General features: G+C 41.5%; 1 long non-coding RNA gene across 1 annotated transcript; it reads left to right on the forward strand.

Annotated features, from left to right (window-relative positions):
• Positions 1-9138: 9138 nt before the first annotated feature.
• On the forward strand, positions 9139-15258 carry LOC149998877 (uncharacterized). The gene is made up of 2 exons (XR_016514335.1): positions 9139-9300; positions 14396-15258. It is a non-coding gene; the product is annotated as an uncharacterized LOC149998877 (long non-coding RNA).
• Positions 15259-18447: the final 3189 nt, after the last annotated feature.

Here is an 18447-nt window from a genome sequence, read left to right on the forward strand (position 1 = left end):
AAGAGATAACATGAGATTTCAAACTTCATGATGCCATCTTTCCTTTCTTTTCTTTCTTTTCTTTACAGCGTCAGTTTCAGAAACAACAGTTCTAACACCTGAAGAATGAGTCCCTTTGTGACTTAGAAACAATGACTTTTCACAGCTTGGAAAGATACTCAAAATTTCTCCTCTTAGGCTAATGGAGTCTGGAGCTACTCCTACACTTTATCCTTATGTCTGATGCACTGTGGCTGAAGAGAGCCCAAAGAGGACGTGAGTTAGACTGTGTTGCATGTTAGTTCTCTGGTTGATCTTTCTTCCATACTTCCTGTTTTGCCTTATTTCTCCATTGGAGAAAATTGCTATATTTAATTGGTATCTTTAAACCATATATATCCTCTGCTATGCCTTTGCTATACTCTATATTCCTAATCCTTCAGTGTTCAAAGTTCCGGTTCTGTAACACATCATCCTCTCTCAGCACCTACTGTGAATGAGATACTTGTGTGTCCTACAGTTATTCCAGAATTATTACAGTTGGCTGGAGTTTCCCACTCATCTCTAATAATCTATGACAAAAATACCAGAACATCAAAGATCCCAGGACCCTAGGTTTCAGCAGGTGAAGTACATCAATGATATGCCTTTGTTACAGCAATGAGCTAAATGCACTGTAACAAGAGCAGCCTAGGTCTATGAAAATAATTTTAAATAAAGAAGAGACATAAAAATTTTAACAAGATCTAATTGTTAATTCATTCATATTAATTGTCTATTATCTGCATTGACTATGCAAAATACTACAAAAGTATCAGCTAATGAAACAAAGCAGGTTCCAGACCTCAAGGAATCTAAAAGGAAGATGCAGTACTGGATTATCTTTATGGATCAAAACAAACTAAGTAATAACCATGAAATATAGGTCCAGAATAATCTTTTCAAGTCCACGAAGAACACAGGCATCTAATTAATGAGGCCATTCTTGGTCAATAAAAGCTAATGTACCCTCGTAAAGTGAAAGAGTTCTGTGCAGAAAGCCCATGAAAAGCACAGACCCAAAAGAAAATTAAACTTACAAATGTGCGATGAGTATTCTGTAAAGAAATAACTGTTTAAACATGCAATCCCATAATTAGCCTGGATCTCTCATTCAAGTACTACAGGTCAAAACCACCAATTTTTCCAAGTCAATGGGGAAAAACCTTCCATTTCTCTCTTGTGTATTTGGATGTGTGTAATTAGACTTCTCCTATGCCAACAAAAACCCATGAAGGCTTTCTCTATACAAGTTTAGATTGTTCCAGCTCCAAAAATGGGCTCAGAACGTGCTGGTACACCATCAGCAACACCGCTGGATGGGAAATACCACTGTGCCATTTCAGCATAGATATTACTGTTCTCCCCTAAGATAAATAGCAGTAATAAAAAAGAAATTGAATAAATGGAGCGAGAGAGAAGGCTTTTAGTCTAACGACTGCAATGGATTTGATGTTGAATTGTGCCGGCTAACTTACACTGATTCCCTTGGTAGTAGATGTTTAAGCTGATCCTGGACATAGATGAGCTATTAATGTGGTAAAAAACTAAAGTCCTGACCACTGGATCAGTTAGCATTTAGTTAGCATTTGGGTTGACTACATAGTACATAATATCAAGACACACATTTTAAAAAGTATTAAAAGTTTCTCTCTCTGTCTCTCTCTCTCTCTCTCTCTCTCACACACACACACACACACACACACACACACACACACACACACACACACAAACCAGGCCTGTGAGTTGGCAGTCTAGAGCCATTATAGCGACTCTACAGGGTTACCAGAGACCCATATTTCTATCATTCTATTCTATCTTGGTGGCAGATTGGAGTTTTCCATGATGGTCACAGTGGTGATCCCATTACCACATCTCCTTATGCGATCTGTCCTGGCTAATCTGCACTAAAGAAGTGGAGATAGGCATCTGTCCCCTTGACCTAGGCAGGCACGTCAGCAGTGGAGTGGAGCAAAAGGGATGTGTGTGACTTCTAGAGTTATGTTGCAAAGACCTTGCAGTTTTGCCTGTTTTTTTTTTTTTTGTTATTGTTTTTTTGTTTTGTTTTGTTTTGTTTTTTAAGAACATGTACTCTTAGAATTGAACTCCCACATGCTAAGAAGCCCAAGCACACAGAGAGGTCATGTGCAGGTGTTGCGGTTGACCATCCCAGTGGAACCTGGTCTTGAATCCACCCCAGTGCACTGGACATTTGATTAAAGAACCCTCCAGGTCACCCCAGCACTCAGCTAGTGGAGACATCCCAGCTGAGGCCTCACACATTGTGAAGCCTCATTGAGCTGAAACAAACCATACCCACCAGGCTTTTTCTAAATTCCTGACCCCCAGAACCCTCAAGCATTATAAAACAGCTGTCATCTTATATTATTGAGTTTGGAAAGGTTTATTGTAAAGTAATAGATCATTGGAACACACATGCTGAGAATACATTGAACTCCTAGTATGTGGGTTAGAGAGCCAGCCCTTGTATCCATATTCCAGACATCAAGAGGAAGGGGACAAAGAAGCGGGATGCCATGATTTCATCTGAAGGAAAGAAAACTTCTGCTTACATTTCATTGGCAACAACCTTGTCATAGGGACTCACCTGCCTTGAAGGCAGGCTAGGAAAGGTCGTTTTTAAGGTCAGCAACTACATTTTGAGTGAAATATTCTGTTTCTAGAGAGGTCGACAAGAATGTGAGACCAACTGAAGTCTCTGAGCAAACATCTATAGTTTTGCCATTTTCCAGCCTTGTGTTAAGTAGTCCCAGTTTTATCACCAGTCGTTGCATCAGATAAGGGGTTATGTCTTCCAAAAACTCCGGCCCGTGGGCAAATAAAAAGTGAAGGTCGTGGCTAAGTGCTACTGTCTTTAGCAAACTAGCATTTTGCTTATAAAACAGCCTAGCTGAGAGGATGAAATACAATTGAGAGAAACCAAGCACACTGCCTCAGAAGCAAAAAGAGAAGCAAAACCCTGGCCATGGGAAATCCCACTGTGGCGTGAGGGTTCCCGGGTTCATGGAAGATAAAGGAGGAATTATCATAAACGAGACTTCCATTAAAATTAATAATTACCTAAGGATGAGGTAGGCAGCAAAACTTTAATATCTTTATTCTCTAGACAGACCTGGTTAAAAGAATGCTGATAGGTATTCTGATTTTATGCTAGAATAATAGATTTTAATCAGACAGCTCCCTCTTTTCCACAATATCTTCAACTCAAATTATTAACGCTCTTGTCTTCTTGGTATGGGGCTCAAGACTTAACAGTTATGCAAAGATACGCTTCTTTTGATCACCAAAACCTAGCTATTGCAGCCAAGATGGGTAATGATTAACTAGGGTTAACCTAGGGCACGGATTTCATTCAGATGGTACCAAAATCTTTCCCGAGGGCTTCCTCCACACCAGACTGAATATTGATTCGCTAACAGCAGAAAATATTTTAAAGCCTAGTCAATTTCTTCTTTGAACACTGGTACCTAAGTAACCTGGTAAAATGTTAAAGCGATTCTGGGTGATTGGGTGTCATCGTGGCCCTTCCACAATGGAGGATGCCTGTCAGATAGGTCTTGGAGTGACCTTCTCACTCCATTCTATAGCACCAGGTACCTGAAGAGCCTCAGGAACATTTATTATAGTAATCACGCTAGTAATAATAAGTGATGATTAGTATGATAACATTTTTTCAACACTAATTTAGTCTTCATCACAACTCGATATCAGATCAGTTCTAGTATCATCCTCATGGAACCTGTGAGGAGATGGAACATGACAATGGAGCCGGCACAAGGCAGAGCTGAGACTCAGAAACAGGCTCCTAGACAGATCACCAAGCAAGTGGAGCATCATGTGAGCTCTGAGTCTGTCTTCCTGTTTCGTACTCTATCTCTTTTGACCTGGGTTTATTCACTACATCATGTTTGAGGTTTCTTTTGTAATGGAATGAAGTCACTGGCCAGGCCGTGAGCATTCTAAATACAAGCACCCTATGCAGATGGAGCTACAAGGAACAGAGACAGATGACAGTAAGCAGCAATGCCATCAGAATTCAGATGAGTGTGTCATAGAGAGGGAGTCTCCTTCTTTCCTTCCTGGTTTTTTTTTTTTTTTTTCCGTTTTGCAAGACGCATTGCCCTCATAGAGGAGTGTGGCTTAGAGGCTGCCTTACTTGAATGTGCTTTGGGAGAGAGCCTAATACCTCATATTTTAAAAAAGAAACACACACACACACACTCACACATCCAAGCCAAAAATATCAAGCTGTTCGTGGCTGTTAAAAAGCCAGGGAGAGCTGAGTCGCACCCTTCAGTGTTTTTCTTTCAAACACACTGACCACCCTCTCTTCACAACATCTTATTTACTGAAGCACAAGTTGTCCAAATGGAATAAAACTTTGCAACATTGAAACTTGGATTCCGCCCAAAGTTTTCTTTCATTGCGAAACCTCTCCCTCTCTCTTTCCCCCGCCCCCTGTCTCTCTCCCTCTCTCTCTCTCTTTCTCTTTCTCTGCTCCCCCACCCCAATTCGAGGCATCGCAATATAAATATCTCCATGGAGACCTGGAGGGAAAGGGGTTAATGTCAGAGGCTAGGAGCCAGGCCTCTCTTAACTGGGGAATTGGCAGCAGGCAGTCTGGAACGCTGCCCCCAATGTCTGACTGAACGTTTTTATTATCCTTTTTGCCCAAAGGTGGCTCTCAGACACCCGCAGCAGCCCAGGGCCTTCTGATTGGGATTCGACAGACGGGAGCCAGAAAGCTGTCTGCCCCTTCTGTGATGGCTTGGGAACCCCATGGAGGAAACCACCACCCCTCCCCAACCTGGGGGGGCAGACCTGCCCTCCCTCACCCTTCAATAAACTGCAGACCTACCTACCGGGGGGCTGGTAAAATCAGTAGGGTGTTCTGAAAGGCAGGCTGGGGCAGGGATGGGAGGGAGGGGGACCGATAGACCAAGGGAAGAGTGAGGAGACACTAGAGACTCACAACAGACTGGAAAGAAGAAAGGGAGGAAGAGGAGAGCTGAGGGCAGAGCAGGAGCAATAGCATGAGAGAAGTAAAGCTGAAGACAGGAGAGTCATACAGAGCACAAGGAAGGTGGGGGTGGGGTGGGGGAGGCCCGACAGGAGAGAAGGAAACAAAAGTCTAGAAGCATCCTCAGCTAAGAGCCTTCCACTTCCGACCTGCCTGCGCCAATGGTGACTGCGCTCTGAAGGGTCTGTGTTGCCATTTTTACGGAGTTATTTTCATTGCTTCATCCTGCCTTGCTCCATTAACATGGGCTGCTTTGCACCCGTGAAATCCTGCACCTCCCTGGAAATCTGAGATTGGAAGTGGTGTAGGCTCAAAAGCAGTATTTTGTTGTTTAGTCTGGTTTCTTCATTTCCCAACAGGAAACGCAAGGCACCCAGGTATTAGGAAGCAGGTTGGAGTCAAACACGAACAAGAAGCTGTTCTTAAATGATGGGAGGGTTAGGAGGGCCCAAAGAGATGGGGTCTGTGGAGGAAACCGATCACTTGCCCGGGGGCAAAAAAGGCCCCTTTGGGTTGCAATCTTCAGTCTCTTTCCCAGACAGTCCTCTGAGATCAAAATGAGGACATACCCGTCAGCTCCCAAACTCCTTGCTTAGAAACATCCTGGGGCTCTGCTGATCACAGGGAGAGAACCGGGGTTCTCCATGCCCCAAAATGCACTTGGGATTGGGGAGTTCTGAGGCATCGAACGAGTGTTCATGTAACAAGAAGCAGAATTAAAGTGTCAAGGCTCTTCTTACCCACAAAGCAACTCCTTCTCACACCTCACCTCTCTGGATGCACACAATGTGACGTCATACAAAGAACAGAAGGTGTCATTCATAGTCCCAATGAGCAGAGGAGGGGAGCAACGAAGCACGTCTCAGTGTGGTCCACAGACCACAGTCTAATTACCTTGTTAAAAATGCAGATTTCCTGCCCCCACTGCATAGGCAGATGAGACCGAACTCCCCAACAGAAGCTGAATTCTTACCTCGCGCCCTCATGATTTCCAGGACACGGAGTTTAAGATGCACAGGTCTAGCAGACTGAAGAAGCATGTCATCAATATCTAGGTGGGGGTTTTCCAACAGTAAGCTCACTTATTTCTCTTTTCTACCACAAATGAAACCGAGATTCAAACAGGTTAAGTGACATGCAAAGTCACATCAGCATCCAGTGCAAACTGGCAAGAGATGTCACTGGGAACATATAGCACATTAGAACTAAATGTATAACTAGAAGTGACTAGAAATAAAACCCCGATCTCCTGGCTGATGCTTCTCCCTGTTGCTTCAGCTACTTCAGACTGCTGGCTTTCCACCCAGGAGATTCCCCTCACTTCCCCTGGCATCTGTCATAGACAGTCACGACACGGGCGATGATAGGGCACACCCTTAGCTCTGCCTCCCAGCACCCTTCCCGATGGAGCAGGCCCCTGACTTCGGCTGCACTCCTCTAAATATAATTCTACAAGGAGCGCCCACTCTCTCTATTCAGACACTAAACTATTTTAGTTCTTAACCAAAATCTTGTTGGCCAGAGAATTAGAAGGATCACTATTCCAATAGCCAAAGTGCAAAAAGATGAGGTGTGCCAGGCACCATTCTAAAGTCTGAATCTATGTATTAAGTGAAACAGATGAGCTCCTCATGTTTTGCGGGAAACCACTGAGGTGAGGACTAGCATTACCCGATGAAGGCAGGGGGACCCGACGTGGCTTGCCCACGTTTACGCAGCCCTGAGGTGTGGAGCTGGCTATGCAGAAAGGCTGTTTCAGCTCCACAGTAGCGAGCCTGAACCCACTAACGCCGCCTCTCTGTCTGTGGGGCAGGGGAGCTACTGGGGCAGTGTGGTGGGGGAGAGCTATGTAGGTACGTTTTAGTGCAAAGAAACAAAATCACCCCCAATAGGTCAGGGCTGTTCAAGCAACCCAGAATCGTAAACTAACTTTTGCAAAAGTCATCTGAAGGTACTTTCAAAATAAGGCATCACCTTTAAAGTCAATCAGTCCAGTAATACACATGTAGAAATGACCACAGAGCTGATGTGGTTCCCTGATCTTTTCTTCTTGGATGAGGAGATCAAGGATCTGAGAGGTCCTCTGATCTCTGAAGTCTCAGTTCCGTCAAAGATATCAGGTCAAAGCCTCAGTTCCCTTGAAGATGTCAAGTCTTAGCCAAGTTGCATAAATTGCAAATTCAACTAACTTTTTGAAACGTGCCTTAGGTGAGACTATCAGTAATGCCTCAATCTGTTGTCATGATCATGCTCCATTATAAACAACCCCAAAACTTTGGGGGGAGGCACCATTCCGTGTTTATTGCTCACAAGTCTGGGGCGGTGCTTCTCCTCATCCTGACCTGCTTTCCTATCTTCTGAGGAGCTGCTGACTGTTCACTGATCAGTCTGACCGTCGGCTTCCCCTGGGGCGAGTAGGTTCTCTTCCATATGTCTCTTACCATCTACCTGGGAAAATTCTCCTATCAATGGAGGAGGTGCAGGGCGCAATGGATGTGTACAAGCATCATGTCAAGTCTCTGCTCGCCTTGCCACGGCTCTAATCATCGCATTGGCCAAAGCAAGCCAAGAGGCCAGGCCCAGATCAGATCTGAAGGCACTGCATCCACCCGTTAATGCAGCAGATCTCCCACAGTGAGGGAGGGGGAACAGCATTGCATAGAGAGAATTATGAGGAGGAGGAAAGAAATCAGATCAAGCCAAGTTATGCAATGCTAGTTCTCACCTCTGAACTTTGAAGTCACACCTTCCATGATGGGGAAACTTTGTGACATTTAATAAATCAACAGAAATACGTCATTGGGCTAAAATAAGGAAAGTCTCAAATTTTAAAAAAGTGTGCACCATTTTTTAAAAATTAGGTTCACCATGCTGGTCAGCATCACATAGAATCTGAGGATTCTCATTTTACTTACAGATAAATATAGGCAGGACTTTTTAAAGAAAAATCTGAGAAAACAAAATTTAACTTCAATTAAACTTTGCATTATAAGTATATCTTTATAATATAAAGTATACATATTCTAAGAATGAGTTTGCTTTGACAATATGAATTTGGTTTAATTTAGTTAAAATTCAAGTGCTACTTAAAAAAAAAAAAAAAAAAAAAGATTTGTAGCCGTTATTCCTGGTAAAGACCAAAACTATTTTCACTTTTTCCTCCTTTAGTTGGACTAATTTCATAACTCCCATCCTCTAACTATCACTTTTCAAATATCTTGAAAAGAGTTCTTTAAAAGTACACATACTCACACAGCCTCACAAGCACACAGCACCCATAAAAGCAAAAAAAAAAAAAAAAAAAACCCAAAAACAAACAAAAAAACTAAAGACAAACAAACCCCCAGAATAAATAAACATAATTCTACTAATACAAACTCTTGTGAAATCTGTTAATAAAAAAGTATCCCACATATTGTACTCAACTCTAATTACAAAACAAAATGTAAGTATCTAGTGGCTTCAATACAGTTGTTGACTTCTTAGGAATCCAAGATTATAGAGCTTTGGGGATCTTTTCTTTTCTTTTCTTTTTTTTTAAATAAAATTGCTGTAAACAAGTTACGATTGTACTATTACAATAGGCCCCTGGCCAGCCAACCCTAAGAGGTTAATAGTTTAAGATTTGATGTCATAATGTTATCCTTTAAACTAAAAGACCATTGTAAACCCATAAGGTGCAATGCAACATCTAAATTCAAGAATTTCAATTTTTTTTCTTAAAAGGCCCTACTCTCCAGATAAATGTTCTTCTTCTTTTTTTTAATACTATAAGGAGATCCTAGATGTTATTTTATCTGAAGATCTTTGACTTATTAGAGGAAGCATATTTTCTTAATCCTGGAGGCAACACTAACTTCATTAACCTGTAGATGGAGAAGAGTAAGTTATAAAAGTACGGATGAAACAACAGGAATGGCCCAGAGGCTGACAGACTGGATCGGCTGTGGGTTTCCTTCCCACAATCAGCAGCACACAGCAGTGCCTCCTAATGAGTAATTCAGCCTCCTTGTGGGACCTGCCCATTTGCTTTTGAAAAGTTTAATTATTAATCTCCTGTCACTATCTGTCAACAACTGTTCAACTTGGTGCTATCTTGGGACATGCATCTTTTCTCTCAAGCTGTAGGTTTTCCTTTGTTGCTTTGCAAACTCAGGAGCTTCCCTGGTGAAAGTCAAAACTGGCCCCCCATACGCAGAGGTCAAGGAGAGACTGAAGAAAGAGCAGACCACTCTGGGCTGGTAGGTGGCATTCTATATATATGAGAGGCTTGTCTTGGGCAGCTACAAGATGAGTCGATCTCCACACCTGCTTCCAGGATCTTCAAGTTCATGGAGACGCCTTAACAGGGTGCAGTCAAGTATACCTTCTAGATGGGGTGAATGACATAGCTCTCTCGAGGCTGTGTCCTTGAAGAGGCTCCAAATGTGGGAAAGGTGGGTGGAAGGACATTCCAAGGGCAGGAGATGGGGGAGGAGCCTCTGATTGTCCAGGTAAGCTCTTGGGTCAACCAGCAGTCATGTCCTTTCCATGACCTCCTCCAACATCCATACAATCGGTTATTATCTTCTGAGAATTTATCATAAAGTGTATGTGATTGAGTTGCTCTTATGTGATTTCTGGGGAATCGAATTTTCTTCAGGGGACATCCTCAGAAATGAGACAGGTTCCCTATCACCAATTTTCACATATACTGGAGCTATGATTGGACATTATCAACTGAAAGCTTTCTTTTCTTTTCAACCTAGTATTCTGTATTTTGCCATATTGGATTGTGTGCAGTTACAAAGGGCAAAGGTGCTCAAACAACTATTTCAAGTAATCTGTTCGGTGAAACACACAGAGCCATTGCAGCAGAAAATGGCCCTCATTGGATTTATTCTTTTGTTTGCTTGCTTATGTTTGCATGGTTCTGGAATTGAAATTAAAGGTAAAAGTCATCAGACACAGGCTTATGTCACATCTGCTGTCCCTTGAACATGTATGTTTCCCAATTGATTACCCGGCTTGCCCTCTGGAAGCAAAATAACACATTCTTGTGAGTATCTTATTTTTTTTAAATAATAGGACAGATGGAAGCAAAAACCACCTATAAACTCAGGGGGTTATTTACCAAATAGATATACTACATGTGAATATGTATTTTTTTTCCACCTGCTTTCATATGCATTATCTGTTTGATCCTCAGCTGGAATATTTTTAATCCCTCTAAGTCCCTGTAGTATTTTTTCTATTTCTTCTGGAAGGTACATGGACTATCAGCTTGCACTCTAGTTATCTGAGGATGCAGCTTGCCCACCCCATGTCATACAAATTTTACTTTGTGCAAAGAATGGTGTGGCCCTCTGCCCCTGGCTCTTAGGTGATAAACTCTAAGCCCTTGGACTGTTCTACCTGAAAAGGGACTTTGTCTACCCAGTGTCACTGAGCCACAACAGAGAGTCTATGCTAACCATGTGATTTATGGTGGGGGCCTTGGGCCACATGGTGTCAGCTCACTCTCTGGAGGGGCTGAGGCTGATGACCAAGGTCAACCACAGGGGCAGTCAGCTTTGTCTCAGTGAAAGCTGCAGATGCCCCAGCATGGGGGAGCGAGCTTCCCCGGATGACAACAATCTGTGTGTACTGCCACACACTGATGCTGGGGAAATAAACATGGTCCCTAATACTCCTCTGGGAGGACATCAGGAAGCATAGCCCAGTCCCTGCCCTAGCACCTCCTACCTTAACCCGTTCTGACCTTCACCCTTCACTCCAATCAACTGTAACCATGAGCTAACAGGTTTGCTGAGTTCGATGAATCCATCCAGCAAATTACTGAATCTGAGACCACTGTCAGGTCTTGGGGACTTTTCTAACTCACAGGATGACATTAATGGCTTCCCATTTCCCCTGACTTCCTGTTAGGTTGGGTCAATGGGAAGCACCCATGAAAGAATGGAGGAATCTCGGGAAGAAACCCTAATTCTCTCCCTGTGAGAAAGCATGGTGAACTGGCTGTGGCCCTGGAGGTCAGAAATCTCAATGCCACCCACAAAGCATTCTGTTCTGTATAACTATTGTTTCCTCTGGCTCCCAGGGACACTTCACCTGCTCTTCCTTGGTGATAGCCTTTCCCAAGGTATAGAAAACATTTCCCCGGAGTTGGAGTCTGGAGACATATCCTTGCTTATGTTTGCATGACTCTGGAACTGAATTTACAGGTAAGAGCCATCAGACACAGGCTTATGCCACATCTATTGTCCCTTGAACATGTATGTCATATGTAACATCGGGCAATCACATTAGCTTCTAAATTCAGTTTTCTTGTCTATCAGGTTCTTATCTAACAATGTCTGAAGAAATTTATCAGTCATAAACTGATGAAATAATGACTTTCCAGCTTGTCTCCCCTTTGTTTGGAAAATGCCTATGATTTTGCTGTTCCTTTTGTTTCCATAGAATAAAAAACCCTGACACAATTTTTCTGCAAGGCACTCCTGCTCAATCTCTTTTTCCAGTCTCTCATCCACAGGTTAACTGTGGTCCCCACCACAAGCTCCATCTAATAAATCTCATTTATCTGATGACTCCTGGATTTTATTTGAGTTCCTGTTTCCCATGAAACTTGAAGGAGCTTTGTTAATATTTTCCTCCTTCCTTGTGAAATGGGTTTCATCTGTGCCAACATGTACGTGTCCTTTACTCTCACCTTTGATTTGACTTTGACTTGGTTCTCCCCTACCATGGGGCTGCCCTCAGCCACAGACCGGGTATCTCCTTTCCAAATCTCACTTCTGTATCATCTGTTCATGCCATCCACATCGACCTTCACCCTCTAAACTCCGGAAGGACTTACTTGTCTCTCATTTAAATTACAATTATAAAACACCTTGTGGTACTTTTTAATTGTTTTTCTATTTTTTCCAAATAAAGTATTAACTCTTTTTAGGACAGAGCCATGCTTCCATTTTTTCCCCAGATGCTCGCCAGCATTTACTTCTTATCTTTTTGACAAGAAGTGATAGATCATAATCTTAACAAGTAGGAAGTAGCATTTTATTATGGTTTAAATTTGCATTTTCCTGGTGATTAGAATGTTGAGTATTTTTTCACATATCTGTTGGACACTTGTATGTCTTCTTTGGAAAAAAGGTCTATTTAGATTCTTCGGCCATTTTATAAGACAGATATTTGTTTTTTTGTGTGTTTCTGTTATTGAGTTCTAAGAATACTTTATATATGTTGGATACTAAATGCTTTCTTGTAATATATGGTGTGCAAATATTTTCTCCCATTTCATAGGTTGTTTTTTTTGTTGTTGATTTTTTACTCTGATGTGGTCCTACTTGTTCATTTTTGCTTTTGTTGCCTTTGTTTTTTTGGTGTCAAATCCAAAATCCATTGCCAAGACTAGAGTCAAGGAGCTTACCCTCTATATTTTCTTCTAGGAGTTTTACAGTTTCAGGTCTTACATTTAACTCCTTAATCCAAATTGAGCTGATATTTTGTGTGTGGTATAAAATAAGTGTCCAGTTTCGTTCTTTTGTGTGAGGATGTCCAATTTTCCCAAAGCCATTTATTAAAGAGATTATTTTTTTCCATCACGTAATATCGGCACCTCTGTCAAAAATGCGTTGACCATAGATGCTGGAGTTTATTTCTAGGCTCTCTAGTTTCTTCCATTGATTTGTGTGTCTGTTTTTATGCCAATACAAAACTATTATGATTATTATAGCTTTGTACTATTGCTTGAAATAAAAAAAATTGTATACCTCCAGTTTTGCTCTTTTTTTCTTTTTTGCTCAAGGTTGCGTTAGCCATTAGGGGTCTTTTCTGATTCAAAACAAATTTTAGGATAGTTTTATTGTATTTCTGTAGAAAATGCCTTTGGAATTTTGACAGGGATTGCATTTAACCTGTAGACCACTTTCAGTAGCATGACCATTTTAACAATATTAATTGTCTAATTCATGAACATGGAATATTGTCCATTCATGTGTGTCTTCAATTTCTCTTATTTGTGTTTTATGATTTTCAGTGTACAGCTCTTTCACCACCTTGAATCAGTTTACTCCTACGTATTTTATTCTTTTTGGTGCTATTGTAAATGAGATTGTTTTTAATTTCTTCTTCAGACAGTTCATTGGTTAGTGCATAGACATGCACTGATTTTTGTATGTCGATTTTGTATCCTGCAGCTTTACTGAATTTCTTTATCAGTTTTAATATTTTTTTGGCTGGTTTGGCTCAGTGGATTGAGCGTCGGACTGCGAGCTAAGTGTCGCTGGTTCGATCTTCCAGTCAGGGCACATCAGAGAAGGAAAACTCTGATTCCAAAAAACCTCCGCTGCCTTGCGGCATACCTCTTCAGGGGAAAGGCTAAGGGAGTAAACCCCGACAGAAAATCCGGAGCCGGAGTCCCTAAGGCGGTTTGACGTTGTAGTCAACACCGGCAACTCCTGCGGTGCACCTGAAGCCAAGCTGTATTGACTCCGTCTTTCCCTTGGAGCCTTCAGCTGCAAAGAGAGGGGGGTTCTGCTGCATGGGCAACAGCAGACCCTCCATATCACCCTGCCCAGGCTCTGTAGCTTCAGCTTCACTGGAGAGGACACTCCAGAGTCATCGCAAGATGTCGATTCAACATGGGAGGAGACAGATACCGTGTCACTCCCGAGTCGGACTGCACAGCCATTCTCGGCGGTGTAGATAGACTCTTAAGAAGCTACACCATCGTCTCTCGAGACGGATGGCTGCCGGCTGCTCTACATGTAAAATCATGTCGCCTGAGAAAATTTCAGACAATTTTACTTTTTCCTTTAGATTTTGATGCTTTTTTTTTTTTTTTTTTTTTGCTTGCCTATTGCTCTGGCTAGGACTTACAGTTCTATGTTAATAGAAGTGGCACCCCTTGTTTTGTTCATTTTTTCATTTAGCATAATGATTTTTGAGGTTCACCCAAGTTGTAGCATGTATCAGTAGTTTGTTCCTTTTTATTATTTAATAGTATCCCATCATACAGATATGTCAGCAGTTGATGGACATTTGGACTGCCTCTAGTTTGGGGCTATTTTGCATAATGCTGCTATGGTACATCTACACTTAACTTTTTAAAAATATTTTTATTTGTTTATAGAGAGAGGGTAAGGGAGGGAGAAAGAGGAGAGAAACATCAGCAAGGAACCTCGCCTGCAACCCAGGCATGTGCCCTGACTGGGAATTGAACCAGTGACCTTTTGGTTCATAGGACAGCGCTCAATCCACTGAACCACACCAGCCAGGGCAATATTTAACTTTCAAAGAAACCGCCAAACTATAGTCCAAATAGGTCATTTTTTTTAATTAAATTTTTTTTAGGAGCCTTCAGATGTTTGAAAACTTTTGACTTTTTCATTATACCTTCAAAGGAAAGAAAAATGTTTTGATATACAGTGAGTTTTATTATTGCTACACTTATATAGGTGTATAAACCAAAATCTATAAGCTGACTTGAAAAAATACACCCTAAATCTAATCTATTTCTATTTAATGATGATAAAGAGTTTTAATGCCAAAGAACAAAGAGCATATGAGGCCTGTCCAGGAAAAGCCCAGCCATTGTTAATAAAATGAGAACGCTTTGCATGACATCAATGTAACCTGGGAGCCATGGAGAATGCACTGGAGTGCACATACATGAAGAATGGTGACTTCATTGTGCTAGTCTGTTGGGGGCGGTACATGGTTTTGAGTGAGCATGTGTACTATGTGGCTATCGCATTTAAAATGACTGAGCAAGTAGAGCAACGAATCTGCATCAAATTTTGTGTTAAGCTTGAACTTTCCCCTGCGGAAATTATTCAGATGACTCAGAGGGCCACAGCTGTAGGCAACTGGTGATGGGCAGCTTCATCACGTCAATGCACCTACTCATGCATCACGTCTCACACAGAGGTTTTTGGCAAAACATCAAATCACCCAGGTGACTCCACCCCACTACAGCCCAGATTTGCTGCCCTGCGACTTTTGGCTTTTCTGAAAACTAAAATCACCTTTGAAAGGGAAAAGATTTCAGACCATCAATGAGATTCATGAAGATACAACAAGGCGGCTGATGGCGATTGGGAGAAGTGTGTGAGGTCCCAAGGTGCCTACTTTGAAGAGGACCAAGGCATCATTGTCCTGTGTACAATGTTTCTTGTATCTTGTATCTTCTTCAATAAATGCCTCCATTTTTCATATCACACGGGTGGATACCTTCTGGACAGACCTTGTATATGTAAAGTTAAATGGGAAATTCCGAGGGTCTTATGCAGTCTTGATATACATTCATCACTGACATGCATGTCTGGTGCCCACTTATAGAATTTTCACTAAGCATAAAGGTTGCTTTCTGCTTTAAGGTGAGACAGAGTTATCCCAGCCACCATCGTTTCTACATTTCAATATTTAAAGCTTTATTTTATGCTTTTTTTTAAGACAAGGGAAAAATAACAGTCTTCAAATGTTTAGTAGAAATTAAGCAACGTTGTTGGATCTAGTTGGATGAATATGAAAACTGACATGCAGTCAGATGTGATCTGCACAAAACACCTTTTGTTTTTCCTAGGAAGTGCCCTCTGCATTTCAATGACATCCTGGCACATGTGAGTGTGACGGAGTATTGAATAATATTATGTTGTCTGATCTCTGTGCATTAACGACACACTAAATATCATGAGAACAAAAAGACTTGGAAAACCAGTTCCGGTAAATTAAGATCCACCTCAGATGTCACTCCCATGAGCAACCTTCAGGTGAACTTGACTGTAATGATTAGAAGGTTTTGTTTAATTTGTTGGCCCCAGTTGTATGTATTTCACTAAGAGCAGAAATAGCAACAAGTCTCTCTTTTTAAAAGAGAATATAGTTTTTCTCGTACCAACACAATTTATGAAATAAATCAAAGAAAGAATGTGTTCATTATAATTTTTGAACCTTCCTGGATATGTTGCTTCTGACAGGAAGCCGTCTTTACTGAAAGCCAAACTTGACATTGAGTGAAGCACTTGAGAGGGTCATTCAGGCATCAAACGTAAAGCAGAAGAAAAAAAAAACCTGAGTGTTGCTGCTGTGTGCCATTTAATTTTGTAGAGAAAGAATTTCCTACATGGGCCTCTGGAAGACTTAACATGCTTCTGCATGATCAGAGAGAGAATTGCACAGACTGGGGAAACTGGGCTCACTGTCCCTTAAATATTTGCCATTTTCTCACAACTATGTGGCAGCGTACGTAATGTTATCATTTTTAAACTGCAACCAGTGGCAATGTGGATATCACTGTCATCTCTGAGATGTTTTGCAAATATTTCTCTCCTTGGCCAAGCCACAGATGCAATTTGTGCCCAGTTAAATCCTCATAAAACAGTGTCTTTGACAAATTATTGTTTTTTTCCTCCTCAACACCGAGAAATGCCAGACTGGGCTATTTTCACTTTTGGTGGGAAATGTTCCATTTAGACTGACGCACGATTACGTGGCCAGTATCCGGCTGTTCTTGTCATACGGCTGAACTTCAGAGTGTTGTGCAAGGACCTGATAATCATAATAACAATAGCTAACTTAGTGTGTTTCAGGCATGCTACTTGAATTATCACATGCATTTGCTCTACCAGTGCTGAGGGAGGTACTGTTATTATTTTTACTTTGTATGTGGGGAAACCAAGACTTCAGAGTGTTGTACAAGGACCTGATAATCATAATAACAATAGCTAACTTAGTGTGTTCCAGGCATGGTACTTGAATTATCACATGCATTTGCTCTACCAGTGCTGAGGGAGGTACTGTTATTATTTTTACTTTGTTTGTGGGGAAATCAAGACTGAGGAAGGCTAAACAATTTACCTGTAATCCATAACTGGCAGCCTCATTTCCACCACTTTTTGAGCATTCTTCATGAGTACCACATAAAATGACTTTGACCCACCCATTTAGAAACTACTTTTAAATATCTTTGTGAATTATAAGCACAAAACGGAGGGTCTCTAATGTCAAAAAATTTTTCTATGAAACTATATTGTTTGTATGGACAAACAAATTATGTGGGAAGTCTATTTAAAAGATGTTGGGTATACAAAATATATCAACAGCATCAATAAAGACTATTTAAAAAATGCTTTGTATAAGTAGATAGATGCATGCATACATACATACCCACATACATATATACATACATACATAGACAGAATGAACTCCTAGACTATTGGGTAAAATCCCAGGCAGTCCCTAAATGTTCAGACAAAATGCCTGTGATACTGGTAGCAGTGAATTAGAATAACTTTGAAAAACAATGACACCCCATTTGTTACCATGGTAAAAAAGCTAATGGTTGGTGAAGGGCTACAGTCCTGGACTAGAAGAGGAAGCCCAAGGGCAGATGGACGAGGCTATGTTGACTGACTGACCTATTTATTTAACTTTTCTCACAGTTTTCTCTCAGCCTCTTCATTTGATCCCTATACAGAGGTGGACAAAAGTAGGATTACAGTGTTTGCATGGAAAAAGACCTGCAGGTTATGATTATTACAATAGCTTTACTAACTGTTTTGCGGTCCCACAACTGTAAACCTACTTTTGCCCACCCCTGTATATACCAGAACTGATCTGCGACAATTTTGGGGGTCATTTGGAGTGATTACCACCATCACCATAGCTATGCTTCTCACTTCAGTACATTTTGAATGGCTTCCTCATCCTCACCCCTCCTCACATGAGCCATCACTTTTTCCCCCCATGACAAAGAAACTAGCATTCAATGACTTGAGATCTTAATAGTACGAAAGACTAGCCACTTTTGGTTTCAAATAGGGGTCTATACACCTTTTCTGTAAAGGTCCAGATTAAAAAGAAGTTGAGTTGAGGTCCATGTAGTCTCTCAAGTCTGCCACTGTAGTACAAAAATAGCCACAGACAATTCGTAAATACAGGGGTTTGGTGGTCCTTTAATAAAACAGTATTTGTAAACACAGGCAGCAGGTTGGGCTGAAAGGCACATCGTTGGTGACCCCCTGGTTTGGAATGATGTACCACGTGCTTCTCTGCTGGGTTCATTGTAGACCCTTTATGTCTTCATCACAGGCATGCAAAGGTGGGGAGCACAAAGCCCCGACACATCAGGTCCTCATGGTGGGGAGGAGACCTGGCCTTGCCTAAGTCTTGTTGAGATATGGCATCCTGGGACAATCTTGTCCCATACTATTCATGGCATTCCCTCTGAAGGCTATTTTTGTGAGAAAGAGTTTTATCCCTGGCTAATAACGGCTGGTGTCATCAAAAACAATTAGCACTATATTTTTCTTAACAGATCCTGTTTGGGGCCACTTTCAGGGGCGTATTGTCTCAGTTACATGGAGTGGCCGGGCAGTGTCAGACTTGACACATAAGTTTGTTTG

This window comes from Furipterus horrens, unplaced genomic scaffold (assembly GCF_987537825.1).
Source record: "Furipterus horrens unplaced genomic scaffold, mFurHor1.1.pri manual_scaffold_11, whole genome shotgun sequence".
In the NCBI taxonomy this organism is placed as follows: Eukaryota; Metazoa; Chordata; class Mammalia; order Chiroptera; family Furipteridae; genus Furipterus; species Furipterus horrens.